The following is a 22,311-nucleotide window of genomic DNA, read 5'->3' as shown; positions in this document are numbered from 1 at the left end:
TATGGCTTTGTAAGACTGAAGAATGAAAGCTTACATATATGTTTTGGGGTCCTAAGTTAACTAACAAGCAAACTGTGGCTTTTTACATGACTCTGAAAAAGCTCTCAGACTTGGGAAGTAAATTTATTACACTCAGGGAGGGAGATGTTCTTGCCAGGCATGCTGCCTACTTAAGATATTCTGACATTTTCAGGAAGTTACGTAACACTGTATGAAATAGTCAAACGTTGCTTTTTAGCTGATAAATCCTCCAACAACATATGTATTTTAACTTGGGGGAAATAAAACGACTCCCAGAGTCTTAGCCATTTCCTTCCCAGGTACAATACTAACTCAGCCTGGCTTGAAAGTAGTATCAAAGAATAATTTCCCCCGCTTAACTGTGAAGAAGAAAAAAACCCGAAAATATAAAGTATTTCCAGTAATCGTGGCACAAAGAGAACAAAAAAGCTAACTGTTCAACACTGCATGTTTCCCCAATAAAAAATTTTTGAAAGAACACTGAAATTTCATTGTTCATTTCAGGGATTTTTGCTGATTCCTTGTTTACCTGTAATAGTTTGTAACACATCAAAAGGTCTTTTCCTTGATAGTTTTCTTCAAGTGTGTGAAAAAATGCACTCAAATCCTCTTGTAGCTGTTTCAGCCACTTGGAAGCTTTGGGGAATACATTTATATTAGGTTTTTGTTGTTTTGTTTTTGCAGGACTAGCTTATTTGTTGACTAAGGAGTTAGAGCTTGAAGAGAATGAACCATGTTCATTCTTCCTGTAAAATATCAATTTCATCCCTGGTTTTATTTTATTGACCACTATTAATAACTGGTCTTCTGACTTTGACTTTTATTTCTTACAAACTATCTGTGAGGTAACTGAAGGAATTTTTTTTTTTTTTTTTTTTTTTTTTTTTTGAGACAGAGTTTTGCCCTGTCACCAGGCTGGAGTGCAGTGGTGCAATCTTGGCTCACTGCAACTTCCGCCTCCTGGGTTCAAGCAATTCCCCGGCCTCAGCTTTTTAAAACTCTTGGATCTTTCTGTGAAACTCTGAAAACTAAATAGCATTCCAGGCCGGGCACAGTGGCTCATGCCTGTAATCCCAGAACTTTGGGAGGCGGAGGCAGGCGGATCATTTGAGGTCAGGAGTTCGAAACCATCCTGGCCAACATGGTGAAACTCCCGTCTCTGCTAAAAATACAAAAATTAGCCGGGCGTGGTGGTGGGCGCCTGTAATCCCAGTTACTCAGGAGACTGAGGCAGGAGAATTGCTTGAACCGAGGCGGCAGAGGTTGTAGTGAGCAGAGATGGTGCCACTGCTCTCCAACCTGGGTGATAGAACGAGACTCTGTCTTAAAGAAAAAAAAAAAAAAGCATCCCAGTCAAAGCCAATTTAAGCTCAGTGGATTTCCCTGAAAGGTGCTTAACAAGGCTGGAGGTGAAAAGGAGGCAGATTGTAGACTGGAGGAAGGCTGTCCAGCCGCATCTTCAAATAGAAGAGCAAGTCCTTCAGGCAAACTTTAGGCTTAAAGAACAAAGCTGCGCTGTGTTATAAATGGCTTAGTACCACCCATTTGGGTTGTTAAAAACTTAGAAAATCGCTAACTGAATAAATCTTCCTTGAAACTATAGAAAAGGAAAAACTTTTTCTGCCCTCTTTGGAAGTAGCTGTGCCTGTGAGTTAAATGAACATGAGACAGGTAAACAGGAAGAAAGCACACAAATTTTATTTAACATTTTTACATGCACATGGGAGCAAAGGAAAAATGAAGTTGATAGGGCCAACAGTTTACACGCCTTTTTTTTTTTTTTTTAAGAAAACAAAGAATGATACATTTGTAGGGAAGTGACAAGACAAAGGAAAAGGGATTTAAGCTTGACAAACTGTAGAAAAGTGACTAGGAAAAATATGGGTAAAATTAGCAGAAGATAAGGAATATTTTAACAGGTTTGTTTCTGCAGACCCGTTTTAGCATTAATTTCCAGTCTCCCATCATAAAAATGTTATTCTTCTCCTGGTACAGGGATGGCTTCTTTCTCATGGGAAATTTTATGACTTGCTTTTAAGTAGAAAGGGGAAGGTCAGAGAGCCCTTCATATATCTGCTGTATCGCAGGTGCCTTCAGATCACAATAATCAATATGCAACAGCAGCATATTTTGGGGTGGCATGTTCTAAGCCCCATTCAACCTCATCAAAAGTATCTGCCAAAAATCTAGAAGGAAAAAAATCATATTTATATGTAAATCTTTAAAAGCGATGCCTTGTAAAGCAATGTGAAGACATTACCTCTTCAAAACTGTCCTATAGATCAGAACCAGTGCACTCAGACAACAAAATAGGAGTAACTATTGCAGTTGCTGTGATTAATTAAAATATCCAAGAGAATCTACAGACAAGTTTTAAGACAGCTCAGCAAGTTTGCCATATATGAGATCCAAACTAAAAAGAGTTATTGGATGCATAGTATTCTATTGACTATTTGGAATTAAAAGCACTTAAAACCCCAAAAAGTTACTGGAGATGATAGTTAGAAAAAGAAACCTCACAATAAGCAACACATAGCACCCAGGAACAAACCTATCATTATCTTTATATAGAAATTGTTAAACTTTACCGAAAGTTTTGGAAAAATTCAAATAGGAATACAATGTTTATAATGAGAAAAATCAGCATATTTGCCCAATCTATAAATTTAGTATAATTTCAACTACAATTCTAGGAGGGCTATTCTGAAATTCATATGTAAGCATAAATTTTATAGAAGTATGAGGAAAGAATTACAATATATCAGCAAGATTCCTAGTACAAGTATAAATTAATGATATTATCAGAATATATACAAAATAGCCTGAAAGCAGATGAGCATTCATATGGAAACTTAGTGTGCAGCAGAATCAGTGTTACCTCCTAGTGGAAAAAAATCAGCTATTCACAAAATGCTATTAAAACCATGGGCTATCCATATGGAAATAAAATTATATCTATGACTTCCATCACATAAATTTCAGATGGATTGAAGACAAATGTAAAACATTTGTAATGTGTAGAAGAAAGCAGTATCTTTAATCTCGATGTAGAGAAGGAGTTTGTAAAAGATTTAAAAAGAGAAACTTATAAAAATTTAAGAACCCAGATACAAAATAGGCCTCTATAAACAGTGAATAAAGAAGATACTTGTGAGCCATATAATATCAATGGATTAATTTCCAGGATACACAAATAGATCACTGCAAAGGCTCTGCCATTCTAGAGGATTGTAGGTGTGTTAGTCTAGGTTGGGGTTTCTCATTCTAAGCTCTATTGTGATTTCAGGCTGGATCATTGTTGGAGGACTGCTGTGTGCATTGCAGGATGATTAACAACATCCTTGGCCTCTACCTACTAGTTGCCAGTATCACCACCCCTAATGTCTAAAATGTCTAACTAAAAGTGTCTCTGGACGTTGCCAAATGGCCCCTGGTCGGGGGTGGGGGTAGGTGGCGTGGGGTGGGGGTGGGAGGGCAAATCACCCTGATTGAGAACCACTGCTCTAAATTCATGAGTGGAAATTGCAAATACCTTTATAAGGATGAGGCATGTAAAGGTAAATGAGTGACATGTGTGAGAGACCTATGGGGACCCTGAAAATTCCTGCACCATCTCGAGGAGGGGACATTTTTGTCAGGCAAGAATGCAGCCCAACTTTGCCATGTGTTCTGATTTTGCAAGGATCTGAAGCTAGATTTGTATGTCAGTGTGAGATCCTAGTGCTCTTGAGGGTGACCTTTTTGCACAGAAAATATTTCACAGGCCGCTTTAAAGATATTTATTAATGCATTAAATTTCAAAATTTAGAAGCCTTGTTCTGAACTTTTTAGTTTGACATTCAAATCTTATTCAATTTATAAATGTAGTAAATTTGTTACAGCTATTTAAGGGGGGGGTTACAATTTAAATTTCTGTAGAGGTTTTACTTGTTTATAAATTCATTATATGCTCTTTAATGGCTGACAAACCATTCCAGATACTGATAAATTCCCTAAATCTAAAAGTAAAAGAAAAAGGTGGTGGGGCAGGGCCGGGGTGGGGGTGGGGGGGATGGCAGTGGGGGGGCAGGGGCGAGCAGTGCAGTGGATAAGCTCTAGTAAGTATTCCAATACTGTTTGTAAACATAGCTTTCAATGTAAAACCAAAAGTCAAAGTTATTCAATTACATGTTATAAACTGGAGTCACAAGTCAGTCTGTTTCTTTAATAGGCCAAAATTTCAACCTTTAGATACTTAAATATCAAATATGCACAAATTGTTCTTCAACAGAATTATCACTGCTATGGGTTTACTTTCATCATTGCTGTACTTCATGTCAAAACATTCCAGGATTAAAATATATTCAGCCTAGGAAAGAATTATCCCAATCTAAGACTAAGAAGTGTCCCCATACAATGAATACCACAAGATTCCTGAGCCAAGCATAGAAGGAATTCTTGTCTAAACTGCAACTACTTTTGCACTGACCTAATAGTTAACTGCTTCAGCTGACTTTTGCTCTCAAGGTAGAGAAATGCCATCCAATTATATTGTACATATTACAAGGCTTTGTTTCGCTCCATGGTGCCATTTTTTTCAGGGAGAAACAAAATGTATGTGTGAAGTGACTTCAGTTTACTATCCCTGGGTAGGTGATGAGGATGATTATTGAAGGATTTTAAGTAGGTATGTGCTGGTGGGGGCTGGGGTAGATGACATTCAAATTTGCATCTTAGAGTTCTGGCAATAATGTAGAGAAGGGACTATAGAAGGGTGAAAATTGATTCAGAAGGTGATTTGAATAGTTCGATGAGAGATTGTCCTAAACTGGGATGAGTGGCAATTAGAATAGTGAAAATATGATAGTTAACAGACTTTAGGAAGCAGATTCAACAGAACTTAGTAACCGACACCATGAGATATTCTCTAAGGCATGAAAGGCACTATGAAGTTGGCCCACTTTGGGGCAAGAAAGGTAGCCTTTATACCCTTGTATCACTGGAAACTCTGAGCTTCCCCAGACGTCTGTGGTTGGGGTGGCTCTTATTGGCCAAGGGTAATTTTCTGGAAAAAGATGCAGCTGTGAATGCTGAACAGCCAATACTCGTAGCAGCTGGAGAGTGAATACATCAGCCTGATGAAAGAGGAATCTGGGCAGACACCAGCAGCTTTTGCTACAGTAGTTAACATTAAAATACAGTTCTTCTGAATTTCTTTATGTGGAATATGTACTGAAGTAGTGAAACTTAGATTAAAAAAAGAAAGGTTGCTAAAGGTACAAACCATACAAACTGTCAGATAGGAAAAATAACATATAAGTAACTGCAAATACTGAAACATTCAGCCTAGTTTCCTGATAAGAGTTCTATTGCATCATGTATATTAGTAACACTTTGATTTGATACATTTTGGGTACTAACAAGAAGGATTGATCTGATCTGTCAGAGTTTTGAAGGTTAAATAGAAATTGGTTTATTCTTCAAGGGCTAGATTTAAAAGATTCAATTTATTTTACAGTCTGGGACAACATTCTTCCCTTAAGGAAAAATTAGATTGAAAACAGAGAGTAGTGTTAAAAATAAATGTCACAGGAGAAAGCTCTCTTAATAGGGCTCCCTAGAGCCTAACAAAAGCAGAATCGGCTAGATGCTACCTCCTGTGGAATTATCATACTTTCATGGTACAACTCTGAATTTCAATGCACAGTATGCCAGACTTTCTGATGGCCTGTTTCACAAATAGTTATTGGCACCTTATCTTGAGGTTTTGGAAACGGTTGCCCAAACCATTACACGGTAATAAAATGTTAAGTCCAAATGCCTTATTTTTATTCATAGCTCCTTCCTATTTGTGGAGATGAATTCCTACTCCACACCTGTACATTTTGCTTCTGAAGAGAAAAAGTAATCCATTTTGCATTTGCATCTAGTAAGATTTTAATGAGAGATTCTTTTCTTTCTGAAGGTGAGAGTGTGAAAAACCAAACTAATAGATCCAGGGATCAGATTTTGGCTTTTTGGCAACCACAGAGAGAGGGAGAAAGTATTTTCTAAGATTTATGTATTTATTTATTTATTTTGGTACAACCAACACTTTAGCACACATAGTATGTTAGGCACTGGCTTTTGGATGGTAATGCAAAGACTCATGGGCCTGGTGTCTATGCCCAAATAGCTCGTGCTTTAATGCAAAGACACATGTACTTGGCAACTGAAAGGTAGTATGATAGAGAAGTAGAGAGTGTTTGGGATGAAAGCTTTCCAGACATTTATTTAACCCCTACTAAAAACAGAATTGATTTCTTCCCCTTTGTACCCCCATAGCCTATGGTACTTCCTCTCTCTGGAGTCTCATTTTTCTCCTCTGCATGGAAGGATCAGGAAGAATTAGGCAAGAGAAATTAGTAGAAGAAGCAATATATTTGAAGTAAGTATCCTGCCTTGAGAGGCAAACTTCAGAGCAAAGGTGATGGTTCCTTTCTTTTGTGTCTAATGTGGAGGCTGGTGCTGCTTACCATTTTGCCTAGGTATACAGGGGTATAAGTTGACTCTCTTTGGCTAACAACTTCAGTAAGGGGTCTGCCAGATATAGTCATATATTTCCAGGATCTAGAAGCACATGTCTATCCACTAAGAATTCTAATTGGAACGTGTTTAATTTCATTCCAAAGAACTCACCCCAAAAAAGTCCTAAATCAAAGGCATAAACTAAAATATTTTTAATGACTTTCTAACAACTTATAATTTTCACTAGATATGTGCCCAGTGTATACTTTTTCTTTTAATTGTAACTATGGACTTCAGAGGAATACTATAAGCTCTGTAAAAGACTTTTCTTCCTTCTACCCAGTACCACAAGGCAGTGCGTGGATTTATAATAGCAACTTTCTGAGGAAGAGTAGACAATTGAATGTAGGATTTATGGTTGTCTAAGCCCCAAGAAAGAAGGGGAGATCCTCCCCATAGTTTACCCATAAAGTAGAAGTCAATAATGATTTTCCTTTTACCTCATAGAGTTGTGCAAAAATGGCTGACCATCTACCAGCTCATTCTTTCTCTATTAATGTGAAATGTTTACGCGTATGCTATGGTGTTAATATTTGTCCCCTCCAAAAGTCATTTTGAAATTTAATTGCCATTGTAATGACATTTTTTTTTTTTTTTTTTTTTTTTGAGACGGAGTCTCACTCTGTCGCCCAGGCTGGAGTGCAGTGGCTGGATGTCAGCTCACTGCAAGCTCTGCCTCCTGGGTTCACGCCATTCTCCTGCCTCAGCCTCCCGAGTAGCTGGGACTCCAGGCACCCGCCACCTCGCCCTGCTAGTTTTTTGTATTTTTTTTAGTAGAGACGGGGTTTCACCGTGTTAGCCAGGATGGTCTCGATCTCCTGACCTCGTGATCCGCCCATCTCGGCCTCCCAAAGTGCTGGGATTACAGGCTTGAGCCACCGCGCCCGGCCTGTAATGATATTAAGAGGTAAGACCTTTAAGAGGTGATTAGGCTGCAAGGCTTCATCTTCATGGGTGGGATTGGTGTTGCTATAAAAGGATGAGTTCAGCCCCCTCTTGCTCTATCTCTCCATCTCATTTTTTACTATGTGAGGACACAGCAAGAAGGTCCTTGTCAGATGCCAGCACCTTGATATTGGATTTCCTAACCTCCAGAACTCTGAGCTAATAAATTTCTGTTTATTATAAATTACTCAGTCTCAAGTATTCTTTTAGAGCAGCACAAAATGAACTAAGACAGCTTACATGGTCCATTTCTAGACTTCAAACTTCAAACTGACTTCAGTAGATATTTTTGCTTATTTTTATGCCTGCTAAAACTGTTTTTGTGGCTTTAGGGTAAGATTTGCTCTTTGGTAGGACAACCCACCTTTTCCTTTCAGTCTTCTTGATTACTATACATTTATTTTTTTAAGATCAACTATAAATATATTTAATGTTGAAATATATACTCTAAATATACTTTTAAAAAATAGTATTGAGCATATCATCCAGGGATACAGTGTGTACTATTTGAGTCTCTTATTGGGCTAAAAAGGTCACAGAAGAACTCTCATTTTTCTTATTATTGCACTGACATTTTATTTTAAAACAAATACTTGCTATTTTCCTTATGCTAGTAAGTTAGCACTGTTGAGTATGAAAATTTCATATTTTACTTTCTGAAGGCAAGAACAAACTATTACACTGTGAAAGATTTTAATCTCCTCGGCTTCTTGGTGGAAGAATAATACTTCTGAAATGGGAAGAGGGAGCTTTTAAAAGTAAAATTAGAAATGCCTCAGAGGATCTTGCTCTTTCAAAGGAAACACTGACTCTTTTTATAAAATAAAAAGCAAAAGATTTTTATTCTTGCTTGGAATACAATGACGGCTTCCTTATAGTTTTCCCCCCAGATCTAACCCTCTTTCAGTCTTTTGTCTACATTGTTCCCAAAGTAATCTTCCTAAAATGCAAATATGGACATGCCTCTGTACTACCCGACATTCTCACATGGTTCCCCTATTCAGGACAATATTCAGTTTTCTTAGCTTGCTGTGTAAACGCCAGGGACAGAGTCTGGCTTTGTGGGGCTTGAAGCTTATACAGTTGGTGGGGGTGGGGGTGGGGGTGGGGGTGGGGGAGGCATTATTTTTAATAAGAAGAAATACAAAATTTTGAATTTGAAATCAGCTACTGTACTTTGGAAGGGAGCATGCAAGTAAAGCTCCCTGGAACATAAACTGCACTACTCTTTTGGTACATCTGCCTCTACTGGGGAATTGTTTACCATCTGAAATTAGGTGAGGTTACCAGATCAATAAATAATGACCAGGATAGGCTGGGCATGGTACCTCACACCTGTAATCCCAGCATTTTGGGAGGCTGAGGCAGGAGGATTTCTTGAGCTAAGGAGTTCAAGACCAGCCTGGGTAACAACCAGTTAAGACCAACCAACTCTGTCTTAAATAAATACATAATAACCAAGATAAAGTAACTATCCAACAAGCTGACATTGATTATAGCCCAGAGATCTCTAACTAGAATTCAAGAGTTAAGGTGGCTGCGTATAGCCAGGATGGTGCTTCCTATCAAGAAACAGACTTGCTGACCCTTTATTATAGTCACCATTAAAAGGAGAATATTATGCTCATAGTTTTAAGACTAAATTGTTTTCATATAGGTTCAAGTTTGGCCCTTAAATCACCTAATTAAATAAAATTAGTTAAATTACTTTCATGTGATTTGAGATTGCAGCCCTCTACCCAGGCAGCAACTAACTTCCTGTATTAATCCTTTATTATCTGGTTGAAACATTTATTTAGCAATCTTCCTGTCTGGCTGAGTCACAATTCTTAACGATATTTTAATGGTGGCTGATTAGATTCTGTATCTTTTACACCTTTGTCTGGCTCTGCAGTCAATACCACTAAAATCATGCTAATGGCACTATGATTAACTCCTCATGCCAGACAAGGGGTCTTCCCCAGTTGAAACTGGAGAAGATTTAATGATAGGAATGCTACACATATTCTGTTGTCATTTTGGCCTACCCCATATAATCATCCTGTCTTCATATTGTAAATTTTAGTCCTCCCTTTTTTTTCTTCTATAGCCTCTTTTTGGGATTCCTTTTCTTTTATCTTTTGTGACCTTTCTCAAAGTATTTATGTTAGGTTGGGTCCTCCAAGAAGCAGAGGCCAAAATGGGATTAGAGATGTAAAAATTGTATTAGGCTGTTTGCCTGGAATAGAACATGGGAAGGGACCACAGTCAGATCTTGATATGAGACTGTTCACAAGTGAAGAGTAAAGGGAAGCAAGGTTGGGTGAAAGTGCTCGCTCTGTGCTGCCATGCAGTCTAAGGGCCGCCTATATATGGGCTAGATCAATATTCTTAGGTTTGGAATCTGTTACCTCCAGAAACCAAAAAGGCTTTCAAAATGCTGTGCTTCCTTCCTTGTGTAGGAGATGCAAGATACAAGTTTGTCTTTTATTTTGGAGAGGTTGTCTCAGCAGGCCTCCAATCGCTGAATCCCCAAAACTTAACTGAAGTGACTGCACCTGACTCTTTGTTGGGTTAATTTCTCATCCTCTAGAGTGCATGCATCTTACCAAGACCTCCAGCATACTAATCACCTCTTGCTCCCACTCAATCAGCATCATGTCACAGATGTAAGGGGCCAGTGTCATGTTCTATGGAATGTCCTGGAGGTCCAAATCTCTTTGAACTCTGTTATGACAGAGGACAGGACAGGTAACATAGCTCTGAGGAAAACTTCAAATAGATATTGTTGTCTATTCCTGTGAATGCAAACTGTTTCTGATCCTTTTTCCTGATTGGGCTTAAATAGAATGCATTCACTAGATCAGCGCCTGCATAATGTGTATCTGAGGACATATTTGTTCTATCAAGGATACCACGCTGGGCACAATAGCTACAAACTAGGATACTTCGTGGTTGACTCTGTGATAGTCTACAGTCATTCTCCGGGAGCCATCTGGTTTTTGAAGGAGCCAAAGTAGCAAATTGAATAGAGATATGATAGGAACCACAATTCCTGCATCCTTCAGATCTTTAATGCTGTCACACATATTTGCCTTGCATCTCCAGGTGATACTATATTGTTATTCGTTTACTGCTTTGGGATGGCAGTTTCAGAGGTTTCCATTTGGCTGTTCTCACTGTAATAGCTCTTACTCCACAGGCTAGAAACCTAGTGTGGGGATTACTTTACTTGCCAAATGTATCGGTTTTATTCATGCATTCAAGGACTCTGTTGTCATGAAACATAGTTGCTGTGATGAGGGAGTGTTCTCCTAAGGCCCCAACCCCTTCTTTAGCCTATAGGTTATAGATGTGAACGTTTGTTGTGGTCTGGGAACTGACCAAGCAAGCAATTGTGACATTGTTGGGCAGCCACCCAGCATCCTGCTCCTCCATTCTTGTCTTTATTTCATTGTAGTGTTAAGCAGCACCCTTGTAAACTGCCCATCTGTTTTGCCCCTAGAACTACGATGCTCTATTAACCATCTCCACAATTCCTTGTGGGTCAAGCAGCCTTGGCTGCCCCCTGTTCTTGCCAGTCATTGTGGTAATTACAGCCTCCTGCCTTCTGATGATAAGTGCTGCCATCTGGCCTCTATTACGTCAAGGTCCCATCATCTTAATGATATTAATCAGACCAGCTATGTGACTGCCTCTAGTATCATCATCCCTTGCCTCCAGAGGGAAACATCACAGAGTTCCTTAGTGGTGTTGGTGTTCCTATCACCAATATATTCCCGATGGCCTTGGGGAATGGTGTGTTCTCTAGGCCCTTCTGAGGAACATAATCTTCTGGTGGGTTTTCTGGCCTTATGGCATATATCCATTCCACATGTCTGCTTTCCTCAGCCTCAACTCCTTCATCTACCTACTTCTAGGGCACCTTGAACATTCCCACTTTATTGAGAATTGGCTAGGCTTCGAGGAGCCACACCAGCTGTGAGTTTACCCATCCCTTGAGGTCCTTGCTAGGGTGTTAAATCCTGGGTCTTGAGAAAGTGCTCCCAAGTCAATGAATTCTTTTTATGCAGTTGTACTTTCTGGCCTCTTTGATCAAGCACTTCCAAAATCCACTTTCGAGAGGAATTCACTGATTCCTGCTCATATATGCCAGCTCATTCACACAATTCTTCAGGTATAAAGTCTCGTTCCTTCTTTATAAGGCACAGCACAGCCCCAGGTAGGTAACACTGGGATTTAACCCTAGTTATTGGCCTGGAGCTAAGGAGAGGTAGTAGAGGTAGCCTTCCAGGGCATCATCTGTTGCCTTGTATGGGCAAGACTCCAGCTGTGCTGGGAGATGCTCCAGAAGTACTAGTTCTTACTAAGGAAGGGTGGGCTACCTCTGCACGCTTACAGGATCTGGAAGGTTGCAGAGTCACCCTCTTCAGAACATTCAGTCTCTTTTCTCAGAGTTCCAGGTTTTCTCCATCAGGGAACTGATGCTTACAAAATTGACTTGCCTTAGCTGAGTATTAAAATATCTCTGCCTGCTTCAGGGTAGTGAGACTTCTTAGGGCTTCAGGTTTAAGCATTACAGTGAGAAAGGAACATCATTTATGATAGCTTCTACTGTGTTGTATTGCTCATAAGCCTACTCAGCCTCAGGAGGAGGGAACAAAAATACCTTTCTTAAAAAACGTGAAGGTTTGTTACATAGGTAAACACACGTCATGGGAGTTTGATGTACATTTTATTTCATCACCCAAGTATTATTGTGATAACGCAATAGTTATCATTTATGCTTCTCTCCCTCCTCCCACCATCCACCCTCAAGTAGACCCCAGTGCCTGTTGTTTCCTTCTTTGTGTTCATAAGTTCTTATAATTTAGCTCCCACTTATAAGTGAGAGCATGCAGTATTTGGTTTTCTGTTCCTGTGTTAGTTTGCTAAAGATGATGGCCTCCAGCTCCATCCATATTCCCGCAAAAGACATGATCTTGTTCTTTTTTATGGCTGCATAGTTTTTCATGGTGTATATGTACCACATTTTCTCATCTAATTTGTCCTTGAAGGAGGACATTTAGGTTGATCCCATGTCTTCGCTATTGCAAATAGTGCTGCAATGAATATTTGTGTGCATGTGTTTTTATGGTAGATGTGTTCCCTTTGCTCCACTAACTCACCAGCATCTGTTACTTTTTGAGTTTTTAATAATAGCCATTCTGACTGGTGTGAGATGGTATCTCATTGCGGTTTTGATTTGCATTTCTGCTTCAGCCCCCTGTCACCTTAGACACTTCAAAGCCTGAAGGCTGGAATGGCTAAGTTGTCCAAACAGCAAAGACGGTGGCCTGCTCCTCCCTCTGGGAGCTCCATCCCAGGGAGGTTACAAATCTCTTTCAGCCGGAGAACACCAACAGGGGTGGCTAGAGGCCCTGGTTGGGAGGGCCCACACAGTGAGGAGGAATGGGATTAGGGACTCGCTTAAAGAAGCAGTCTGGCCATGTTTTGGTACAGCAGCTGTGCTGTGCTGGGGGATCCCTTCGGCCCCTGGTCTGCTCAGACACTGCAATGCCCAAAAGCGGAAACAGCTAAGTCTCCCAAACAGCAAAGACAGCAGCCCACCCTTCCCTTTGGGAGCACTGTCCCAAGGAGAATTCAACATTCTGTTGGCTGGAGAACACCAGTGGGGGTGGCTGGAGGCCCCAGTTGGGAGGTCCCACCCTGTGAGGAGGAACAGGATCAGACACCCACTTAAAGCAGTCATCTGGTCACATTTTGGTGGAGCAGCTGTGCTTTGCTGGGGGGTCCCTTCCACCCCCAGTCGATTCAGGCTCTTCAAAGCCTGAAGGCTGGAATGGCTAAGGCACCCAAACAGCAGTGATGGAGGCCCACTTCTTCCCGCAGGAGCTCCTTCTCAGGGAGGTGCAATACAGCTACTGGTGGGTGGCTGAAATTCCAAGACAGTGGGTCTGATTTTCTGAGGTGTGATGGAAGTACAGCCTGCAGGCTGTTACTGCTCAGCCCTCTGGATTCAGCCTTTCCCCCTGTATGTACAGGGGTCTACCCTCCCATTTTGCCAGAGCTGGAGCTACTTTTGCCAGAAAGTCTGAGTATTTAAGGCTCCAGGGTCTCCACACATGCCTGAGCGACTGCTCCAAGATTACACATAGCTTTGTGTGTCAGACTGAAGGCCCTGGTGAGGTGGGCTCACAAAGAGATCTCCTAATCCAAGGGTTGCAAGGATCCATGGGAGAAGTGTGGTTTCCCGGGGTTGCACATTTACTCAACACCTCCCTGGGCAGAGGCGGTTCCTCTGGCTCCATGTTGCTCCCAGGTCCTGTCTTGCTTTTCTCTATTTTCCATAGGTCAGATTGTTTTCTTGATTAGAAAGTACCTGAATGTTTCAGTTGAAGGTGTTGTATTTTCTTGCCCCTTCCATTTCTCTCCGTGAGAGGCACACACATTAGCTGCTTCTAGCTGACCATCTTGGCCACTCCCTACTCCCCTTTCGATGGAAGGAATACCAAATAATTTCGTGGCCGTTTTTTTCCTAAGCTAGCACAACCAGCCAACAGGCTTCCTGTAAGGAAGGTTTAGAAAACCTGCAGCTTGATTGGTTGCTTCTCAGCTCTCGTTCCATTGCTAGCTTCCTGGATTTATACTCATCATAACCATCTTCAACTTGTATTGAAGATACAATATTATTGTATTGTATTGCCTATTTACTTCTGTTTCAGTCTTCCTTCTTTCCCTGCGCCTGGTACACAGGTGCTTAATAAGCACTCAATTGACTGTTCTTCTCTTAAATCTACTTTGGACACAAAATTAACATATATAATAGTGTATAAGGTAGAAAAATAAAATCTAAAGTTCATGTGGCCCAAATTGTATCAACAGAGCTAGGTTTTCTTGGATCTCTCATCTATTATAAATTAAATCCAGGTTAATGAAATCCAGGAATTATCGAATAACAAATTATAGGGAGCTGTTTCAGGATTCTTTCTTTTTCTGAAGTGGTTGATAAACATTTTAACAACAATCTGACATATAATTCCAAAATAACAAAACCTAAACTTGCCTCCAGAAATGGCCTTTCTGAACTGGGAATTAGGGAACTGAATTCTCACCTAAAAGCAATTAAATAGCCTTGAATAGGTAAGTTATGACTTCTTAAGGGTGTTCTCAGTGCAATCAAGAGCCATGTGTTTAGCACGGTAAGAGAACTGTAGGAGAGTTGGGCAGAATGACAACACTTTGTCCTGAAGGATGTTCAGAAAAATTATTTCGCCTTTTACTAGTCATATCTCTCTCTAAAAATCTTACCAAAATGTAAATGAATATTGAATTATAAAATAGATTATTTAATTTCTGTCTGCACAATGGTTAAAATGCAAAGTAACAAAAGAAGCAAAGGGAAATGAATGAAACTAAAGCAAAATACATCTTATGGCTGTGTATCAAATTACCCTTGAGTTTGTTTAATCTCCATATGATTTATACATGAAGAGCTAGCTAATTTGTGATATTGTTTGGAGAACTCAGAGGTATCAGAATGAAACCAGTTTTTCCAAACTAAAATGAGTTGGGAAGATAAGAAAATCCACCATTTAAAATAAATTGGCTCAGGGACTAGCTAAAACTCAGGACAAAGCTATATCACAATGAAATCCTTATTGGAGACTTAGCTTTGACCTATCAGTAAATACAAAATTCTCATTTTAGTCCTTTGCAGCAATAGATATCATTTATTTATCAAGTTGATTTTGCTGTGACAGTTTGCATAATTCAATAATTTCAGAAATTTACACAATTTTAAAGACAAAACAAGGATGTATTAAAATTAGAAAAACAGATTTTCTACCAATCCATGCTTTTCATAATTGATTTAATAAAGCAATAGGTTGGCCTTCAATTGCGCAGAATCTAATTATTGGATTTAGTCCTGTAATTCTTGAAGATTGGTGGGATTACACCTTTATCTTCCTTGTGTTCCCCTTGTTTTTGTAGTCAGACTAGAACAGAGCCAAGTGGCTTGCTATCTCTATTATCTTCCTATCTCACTTCTGGCAGGCCTAATCAAAGAGAGAATATATATGTGGAGATGGGAGATAATAGCTTTTTTACGTTGCTTTAGCATAAATTCTAGTGGGTTGAAAGCTTAAAATAATATTGAAAAGTATTATGACTCCAGAAAGCATCTGGTTGGGTAGCTATATACCAACTAGGGGTCAATTCTAAGAATTATGGAGAGAGGGGAAGCAGGGCAACTATGTCTGACATCAATTAAGGCTGCAAAAATAAAGAGTTTCTTTTTGTTATTTGAGAAACTTACTGAATTTGCCCGTCTTAGAGAACACAATAATTCAATGTATATTCAGAAATACATGTATTTTGTGATACCTATTTATCCTTGGTAGTTTCTAGCTGTGAAGCCCATGCCATTAATTGAGAATTAACCCTTTTAGGGACCAAATTTAACATTTGATGGAAGTCTTCTCAAACACATTGTGTAAGTGATCCTGGTCCATTGAAAACCGGTTCATCAAACAGCAGTTGTGCTGCTACACAGATGTCCATCCTCCACCAACAATGGCCTTCTGACTTAGGTGTTTGGATGGAGGCTGTACGTTTGTATGTTTTAAATTTCCGCCATTGACTCTGAAATGCAGCTAGGAGTTATCCTCTAAGGAAAGTCACTGCTCGTAGCTTGCATCTTGTTGCTATGGATAAGAATTCAGAGCCACCTTATTTCTATTTCACAAGCTACTGCTTTTCAGATTAACTACACTTCCCTGTGACATTTTGCAATGTGAATTTTGCTCCCATAGTTTTCACTTCATTCCATTCATCCTGGGCTTCGACTTTCTATTCATACCGTTCTACCTTACGGTAAAGATTTTTCTCGTTTATGAAGAGAAAATAAAATCAAAATTAAGCAGTTGTACCTTCTTTCACTTGATGACTTTTTAAAAATATTTTTCAAGTAGTAAAGTCTATTCTGTCTTTATTGCTGTCTTTTTCTGCAAAGCTAGTTTCAACTTCCTGAGGCAAATCTTTATTGTTTTTTGTTATATCCTGCTCCCTGAAACTATAATCTGAATAGTTGAATTTGTTTACATGTTTCTCTTTTTTCTTTCCTCTGTTACCTGCTAAGTGATTCAGGTGCCAGAGTTTAGTTTGAGCCTCCCATCAGGACAGAACTATCTTTCACAATAATAGACTATCTGGCATTTCAGTGTTCTGAATGTTTTGAAATAAACCTTTCTTATACCTGGCACATTTTTCATAATGTGCTTGACATTCTTTTCTTTGGTTATAATAGATTGTGAGGTGTTTTCACTTTCTCCCAAAGTTTCTATTACTTCTACTTCAAAAAGCATTAATTTATGTTGGTCAGAGTGGAATTAATTCAAGGGGAACAAATGCTTTCTCCCAAAAAAGCAGCTTCTTAAAAATCTTGCTTCGTCCTTTTCTAAAGGATTTGCCAGGCAAATCAAGAATTTTAGAGTATATTCTCTTTTTTCAATAGACCCTCTATACAAACATTTCTATATCAATAGTCAAGTCAGACAAGGTTTTATGTAAATAGAATTTTTAATTAGTTTTTATAATAGAAAAAATATTGGAATCATCTAATGTGTCCAGTGGTCCATAGTCAATATTTAACAGTATATATGGGTGCTAATTTAGGCAACATTGAAAAAGGTGTTTTGAGATATGACATGGAAAAATACTTATGTAACACAAAAGTAGATCTGAAAATTGTGTAAACAACATGTTCTAAAAATACATGCATACAAAAATCAAACTTTTAAAAAGTTATTTTATTATGATTATTGCATTATGTTTTTCTTCTTTAATTTTCTGAAGTTTCTATTGTCATATACTATTGTAAAAATAAGGAAAATTTATTAGATCATTTTTATCACATACACATTCTGTCAATGAATATCTACCTGTAGTTGCACCAGACCAATCTGCTTCAACTTTTATGTAACAAAGTTGTAAATTGTTTTTCGGTTGCCATGAACTCTTAGGTCACATAACCTTAGGTTGTATGCCCAGATGAACCAAGTGTGCAACCACAGGGGAAACCTAAGTGCCTAAAGAGTGGGAACTGAATTAAGAAGCTGACATTGCATAACAAGATCTAGGATCCAATCAGATAGAGCTCTGGCATCATTCCATGGCAGGATCCAGTCAGATCATGACTCCTGGCATCACCTCATTGCAAGACCCAATCAGGTCACAGCTCATTATCCTATGCTTATAAAACTAGACCCAGCCCCCAGCTTGGGGGAACATTGCTTTGAAAATTATCACCAGTGTTCTCCTTACTTATTACAAGTCATAAAATCCCCTTGCTAAATCTTCCATCATTGTGGTCATTGGGTTGATACCTGCTAAGTGTCCAAACCCACCCACTATGTAGTTAACAAAATTCTGGTGACCCAGATGGAACTGGGACTCAGGTCCTGACCCCAAATTCCTCAAAGGCTCCTTACGAATGAAACAGTAGGCAGAGGCAGCTTGCCTGGACTAACCGACTTACGCTGCCTGAGAGGGGTTGGGTGCCATTCTCATGGGCCTCCAGCTTGGTGTCCTGCCCACTGGATTGTCACTAGGACCTACCCTGATGGATCGCTGGGACATTTTGTTTGACATTCCTTTGGGGAAGAAAGTGAACTTTGCCCTGTGGGCTGACTAAAAGGGTAATTCTCTGCATGTAGCAGCGAGATCTCTGGACCAAGCACAGCACACCTCTGATTGTGTTTCTGTCCCTGGCTGCTTTGTAATCTGGGGGATTGAGAGACATCCCTGTCCTGATAAGGGCAATCTGGAGCTAGATAGCTGACTGTGGGACTAGTTTTAGGAATTAGTTTTGTTGAGAGACAGGTTTTCATAGGAGGTAGAAGGGCTTGGTCTCCCTGAACCCCCTATTTGCCATAATCTGGATCATCTACCAGAAGCTGGAGCTTTGGCATTTGATGCAAAAAAGAAAAAGAAAAAAAAAGAAAGGCCAGGTGTGGTGGCTCATGCCTGTAATCCTAGCACTTTGGGAGGCTGAGTTGGATGGATCACCTGAGGTCAGAAGTTCAAGACCAGCCTGGCCAACATGGCGAAACCCCGTCTCTACTTAAAATACAAAAATTCGCTGGGCGTGGTAGTGGGTGCCTGTAATCTCAGCTACTAGGGAGGCTGAGGCAGGAGAATTGCTTAAACCCGGGAGGTGGAGGTTACAGTGAGCCAAGATGGTGCCATTGCACTCCAGCCTAGGTGACAGAGCAAGACTCTGTTTCAAAAAAAAAAAAAAAAGTTGAACCCAGAGTGGACCAAGAGTTGTGGGATCTGTGTCACCACCAATCCTGCCTCTAAGCCTCTGGTGGCTTGCACTAGACCCTGAATAGGGATCCTAGGAAATGGGGAACATTGTAGCAGGACTCTAGCAGCACAAGTCATACAAGTAAACTACAAAAAGTAGAAGGGTGATTGGGAATGCTGATATCTCAATTGGTCAAGATTGCTTTTAAGGCATTTAACAGCTGTGACCAAGTCCAAGAAGGGCAAGAACAACTTGAGATGAGACAACAAGCTATGCTACTTACCACAGTTCTTAATTGCATCCAGCCAACACACAAGACAAAGAGCCATGTGTAAGAACCCCTAAGGTCCTCACTGCCTAGCCAAAAGGGCTACCCACCCTTGAGGCCACAACAATGTGCATATTGTAAACTAGAGGGCAATTAGAAACAGGAGTGTTCTAACAGTCTCTGGGGGATAGAAGAAGGAGAAATAATGAGACCCTAAGGGTAGGGGGCTCCTCTACAATCTAGGAACCCTGGGTAACAATTGCTATGGGAAAGAGACTCATGGGCTTTCTGACACTAGAGCTAAACTTCTTCCATTAGCCTCCCCTTCCTGCTGCTCTGCCTCTTTGCTACCCTGTTCTCTCTAAAATTTGATGAAAGGCTTCAGCCATGTGGGATAGATGAATTTCAGCTAAAATTGCTAGTCTGACAGAGGCACAGTTTGAATCTAACTGTCCTTTTAAGTAGTGAGTTGTACCTAACCCATGGTTAAAGTTTTAAAAAATTAATGCTACAAGATCATTATTTACATCTGGTGGTACATACAGGTCTAACTGTATTTGTCTATGGTACCAAATTGGCATATAAAAAAATAAGTACTTCTAAACTAAGCAAATAAAAGTCAATGCTTTTCAAGTTCACGTGCCTGAGTAATCATTTAGAGAATAAAACCAGTCTTAAGTCTTAATAAAACTGTTGGTTTGATGGGGATGTTTGTCTTTTGAAATTTAACTTTAAGGTTCTTACTTTCATGACACTTACCTGATATGCAGTTATATAAAGTAATTAACAGATAATTTGCAATGATGACTAGCTTTGTCTAATGTGTCAGTTCTCATAAGTAATCTAGGTAAACTGCTAAAAACAAGTTAGGTAAAGGTAAATGGGATAAATATCTATAAATAAATTTTTTATGTAATTTGAAATCCTAAATTAAATAATGGATACTCATTGAATCTGTGGCTCAGTTCCAAATTAGACAAAAACTGGAAAAAATTGCTGATTGGCTTCTTATATTTGATAGAAAGACTGATGTGATTTGACTGTGTCCCCACCCAAATCTTATCTTAAGTAGTTCCAATAATCCCCACATGTCATGGAAGGACCCAGTGTGAGGTGATTGAATCATGGGGGCAGTTACCCTCATATTGTTCTTGTGTTAGTGAGTGAGTTCTTATGAGATCTGATGGTTTTATAAGGGGCTTTCCCTGCTTTTGCTTGGCACTTCTCCTTGCTGCTGCCGTGTGAAGAAGGATGTGTTTTCTTCCCATTCTGCCATGATTGTAAGTTTCCTGAGGCCTCCCTAGCCATGCTGAACTGTAAGTCAATTAAATCTCTTTCCTTTATAAATTATCCAGTCTCAGGTATGTCTTTATTAGCAGCATGAAAATAGACTAATACAGTAAATTGGTACTGGTAGAGTAGGGTGCTGCTGTAAAGATACCCGAAAATGTGGAAGTGATTTTGGAACTGGATAATAGGCAGAGATTAAAACAGTTTGGAGGGCTCAGAAGAATATAGGAAAATGTGGGAAAGTTTGAAACTTCCTATAGACTTGAAGAGCTCAAAAGACAGGAAGATGTGTAGAAGCTTGGAACTTCCTAGAGACTTGTTGAATAGCTTTGACCAAACAATGAAATCCAGCCTGAGGTGGTCTTAGATGGAGATGAGGAACTTGTTGGGAACTGGAATAAAGGTGACTCTTGCTATGTTTTAGCAAAGAGACTGGCGGCATTTTACCCCTGCCCTAGAGATTTTTGGAACTTTGAACTTGAGAGAGATGATTTAGAGTACCTGGTGGAAGAAATTTCTAAGCAGCAAAGCATTCAACAGGAAGCAGAGCATAGAAGTTTGGAAAATTTGCAGCCTGATGATGCAATAGAAAAGAAAACCCCATTTTCAGGGGAGAAATTCAAGCCTGCTGTGGAAATTTGCATAACTAACAAGGAGCTGAATGTTAATCACCAAGGCAATGGGGAAAATATCTCTAGGACATGTCAGAGGCCTTTGATGCAGTCCCTCCCACCACAGGCCCAGAAACCTAGTGGGAAAAAATGGTTTCCTGGGCCAGACCCAGGGCCCCCTGCTGCATGCAGCCCAGAGACTTGGTGCCCTGCATCCCAGCTGTTCCACCCATGGCTATAAGGGGCCAAGGTAGAGTTCAGGCTGTAGCTTCAAAGGGTGCAAGCCCCAAGCCTTGGCAGCTTCCATGTGGTGTTGAGCCTGCAAGTGCACAGAAGTCAAAAATTGAAGTTTGGGAACCTCTGCCTAGATTTCAGAGGATGTATGGAAATGCCTGGATGTCCTGGCAGAAGTTTGCTGCAGGGGCGGGGCCCTCACACAGACCCTTTTCTAGGGCAGTGCAGAAGGGAAAAGTGGGGTTGGAGCCCCCATACAGAGTCCTCAATGGGGTACTGCCTAGTGGAGTTATGAGAAGAGGGTGACTGTCCTCCAGACCCCGGAATGGTAGATCCACCGACAGCTTGCACTGTATGCCTGGAAAAGCTGCAGACACTCAACACCAGCCTGTGAAAGCAGCTGGGAGTGGGGGCTACCCCATGCAAAGCTACAGGGTGGAACTGCCCAAGGCTGTGGGAGCCCACCTCTTGTATCAGTGTACCCTGGATGTAATGCTATCAAAGGAGATCATTTTGGAACTTTAAGGTTTAATGACTGCCCAGCTGGATTGTGGACTTGCCTAGAGCCTGTAGCCTCTTTGTTTCAGCCAATTTCTCCCATTGGAATGGGTGTATTTACCCAATGCCTGTACCCCCATTGTATCTAGGAGGTAACTAACTTGCTTTTGATTTTACAGGCTCATAGGCAGAAGGGACTTGTGTTGTCTCAGATGAGACTTTGGACTTAGACTCTTGGGTTAATGGTAAAATGAATTAAGACTTTGGGGTACTGTTGGAAGGGCATGATCATGAGATTTGGGAGGGGGCAGGGGCAGAATGATATGGTTTGGCTGTGTCCTCACCCAAATCTCATATTGAATTGTAGTTCCCATAATCCTCATGTGTTGTGGGAGGGACCTGGTGGGAGGCAATTGAACCATGGGGTTGGTTACCTTCATGCTATTCTCTTAATAGTGAGTGAGTTCTCATGAGATCTGATGGTTTTATAAGAGGCTTCCCCAACTTTTGTGCAGCATTTCTCCTGCTGCCACCATGTGAATAGGATGCATTTGCTTCCCCTTCTGCCATGCTTGTAAGTTTCCTCAGGCCTTTCCAGACATGCTGAA

The 22,311-nt window shown here is 40.2% G+C and overlaps 1 long non-coding RNA gene across 1 annotated transcript in view; it reads left to right on the top strand.

Annotated features, from left to right (window-relative positions):
• The window catches only part of LOC105477548 (uncharacterized), a 28,964-nt gene that overhangs the window by 1,529 nt on the left and 5,124 nt on the right, over nt 1-22,311 (top strand). Inside the window, exon 2 of the long non-coding RNA XR_003017067.2 lies at nt 6,325-6,427. This is a non-coding gene — a long non-coding RNA (uncharacterized lncRNA). The remainder of the gene's footprint in view (nt 1-6,324; nt 6,428-22,311) is intronic.

This window comes from Macaca nemestrina, chromosome 2 (assembly GCF_043159975.1).
Source record: "Macaca nemestrina isolate mMacNem1 chromosome 2, mMacNem.hap1, whole genome shotgun sequence".
NCBI classification, from domain to species: Eukaryota; Metazoa; Chordata; class Mammalia; order Primates; family Cercopithecidae; genus Macaca; species Macaca nemestrina.
The sequence above is the reverse complement of the archived record's forward strand: the minus strand, read 5'-3'. Positions and strand labels throughout refer to the sequence as shown.